The following is a 3002-nucleotide window of genomic DNA, read 5'->3' as shown; positions in this document are numbered from 1 at the left end:
AGAGAGAGAGCGAGAGAGAGAGAGAGAGAGAGAGAGATTAATACTTATGAAAGTACGTTATACTTTCCTGAGTATAAGTATTATATCCCCTCGTGAAAGTATAAATTTAATGTAGAGAGGAGACTCTCCCCCCCCCTTTTTCCCGAAAATCCTCAGGTGGATGTGGGCGATGAAGGCGGTCAGAGAATGTTAGAAACAGTTGATAGTTAATCCTGTAAATTATTTATTTTATTAGTGGAACTCGTGCGCACGTACTGCACGCACCGATGGTGATTCTAGAGTCCCTCAGTTACAGCATGCAGCACGGCTAACAAATGAACGAGATTCAACGTAATCGACATGAGGTAGGATTCATTCTACAATTCTCCAAATCAGTCGAATTTTCTCTATAGGACGATGCAGAAGTGGGGGAGCAGCTTAGACGGCAGCTGCTGCTGAAGATGCTAAGCAGCCTTACCTGGCAAGAGATGATTAATTCCAGCACAGAGAAGGACACCATGATCATAAGCTGCTATTTCAACGGCATCAAGTGCAATATGGAGAAGTAAGTCAACACATGCAGGGGTACCTCGCGTACAACAGTAGTGGGTTGTGTTTGATAACTAAAAAAAATAAAGGCAACGCCAATACGATATAACTGCAATACGCCAACAACAACAACAACAACAACAACAACAACTACAGCAAATCAACAAACAACTATTAACTATAACTGTAATTCTATAACAAAACCTTAGTCTTACCAAAGTCTTAAAATAATTAGGACTGTCGCGAACCAGCTAGACATATTAAATAAAAGTTATATTAATAAAAGACTTCATTGTGTATTATTGTATCGTCGATATCTCTTTTATAGGGACTTTAAGCTGCATCTCTCCACCGATTACGGTAACTGTTTCACCTTTAACTACGCTTCTGATAACTTACGATACCTCGTGAAGCAGGGCGGAGCCACTAGAGGTAAGCAAATTCATATATTAGCCTACCTGGTTTAATAAATAATCTATAATCTGCGAGCAATATGGAGGATTATAACACTCGCAGATATTTCCGTCTATGCCGCCTCCTCTGCGCTACGCGACAATTCGTGTGCGCCTGATGTAACCTTGTCGCTATACCAACAATGCACGAGTAACATGCGAGAATGTCACACAAATCTACAATAAGCATGTTTATAGACGCCATTTATAATTTTTACGACAACATATGCCTTATTATTCTGCTTCACGGTTGAATGGAATATATTTTCATAACAGTGTTCCTCTGCATATAATGGTTGTGCCGTTGATATTTACCTTTCCTACCGCGGCAGGAAGCGGGATAGTGCGTTGCGCAACTAATTGGTCTGATCTGTAAAGGTTGTGTCTAATACGCATACACCACTTGTTTAATCCATTATTCAACAGTCAACACACACACACACATACATATACATACATACATACATACACACATGCGTGCGGAGAGAGAGAGAGAGAGAGAGAGAGAGAGAGAGAGAGAGAGAGATAAACCCACGCACAAATGTGACAAAATTAGGATATATTTCAATATGAACCAGTTAAACAAAACTAACAAAACTACTAAAACAAAACTAAAACTCGTTCATCGCTAACTATTTCTTTTCAAGATGGCGTCAACTATTCTCCCCCAACTCCCGGAAACTATCGCAGCGGATCTATGCTTTCGGGTCCCCTGTTAAAATGTCCACCTGGGTGACACCGATAGACGTCCTGGTGCCGACGGGTACGTCTATGCCGTTCTCGACGATGAACGGTGAGTGGCCGGGTTCGTGCACGCTGATTCTGGCTCCGGCAGCTTCCGTAAGGCCGGACATGTAGTTCAGCTGGTCGACGAATATCGTCAACGTCAGCCCTGCAACGGTATGACCATCAGTCACCCACCGCTGACATCCAAGGTAAAAAATACACGTTTATGCGCGCATTCTGTGAACCGCGTGCGTGCGTGCGTGTGTGTGTTTAGGGGTGCGTGCGCGCGTAGGCCCACCTTTATTTGCGGGGCTAACTTAGTCCGTACTAGCGCGTATTTAGCCCGGGATAGCGTGTACACACTGCAAAAATTTAGCATGCGTCTGGCCTGGACTAGTTTGATGCGGGATCAAATATGCAGTCTGTACGGGGTATATATACATTGTATATTACAGGATGATTATGAATCACATTCACTCTACAGTGTATAAACGTTAATCGAATAGTAACAGGAGTGTATATTATAGATCCATATGCACTCCTGATAGTATAAACTCGTAGCTCGCGGCGTCGCCATTTCATCTCGTTCGTCCGTTCGTTCGATCGTTCGTCATCGTCTGCACACTTCATGAGCTGTACGCGGAAATAGTTTACCGTCGGTCCGTCACGTGGAATCGAAAATACTCCGTGTACTGCTCCGAGGTCCGCTTCTAATTTTCTCTATTCTCTATTCTTTATAGATAGCTATGATTTTAATTCGCTGCCGCCCAACCACGTTACAACAGCTTACCACTACAATAGCTTACTTCCCGGCAGCTTACAACAACTTACAACAGCTTACAATAACTTACAACAGCTTACAACAGCTTACAACAGCTTACAACACCTTAACAACCACGGCTTGCCTTCCAGCTACCTCTAGATCCCTGGATCCCGAGTCCTCGCTGCAGGTTGGATGAGCTCAGATCCAATTTGTTTTGCGCTCTCATGTACAAAAATACTATTCCAAGGCCAGAGATAGCGAGCCCGACACCTGTAATGCGGGAAATAGTCGTAATCGAGTAACACTCAATAATGTCAAGAGCACATAAACATCAATGGCAATTAAGGCACGGGTGACGTGCGTGGGGCGGACACACCCATGCACGCATCCAAATCCCGACAATTTTTATAAATTTATATCAACTATCAGAGCTTTCAATTGTTGAATATTTGCGAACGCGTAATATGCGGGCTACGGAGACCACATATATATTATATATATATATATACGTATATATTATATATATATATATA

Source organism: Priapulus caudatus, unplaced genomic scaffold, assembly GCF_000485595.1.
Source record: "Priapulus caudatus unplaced genomic scaffold, Priapulus_caudatus-5.0.1 Scaffold902, whole genome shotgun sequence".
Classification (NCBI taxonomy): domain Eukaryota; kingdom Metazoa; phylum Priapulida; class Priapulimorpha; order Priapulimorphida; family Priapulidae; genus Priapulus; species Priapulus caudatus.
The sequence above is the reverse complement of the archived record's forward strand: the minus strand, read 5'-3'. Positions refer to the sequence as shown.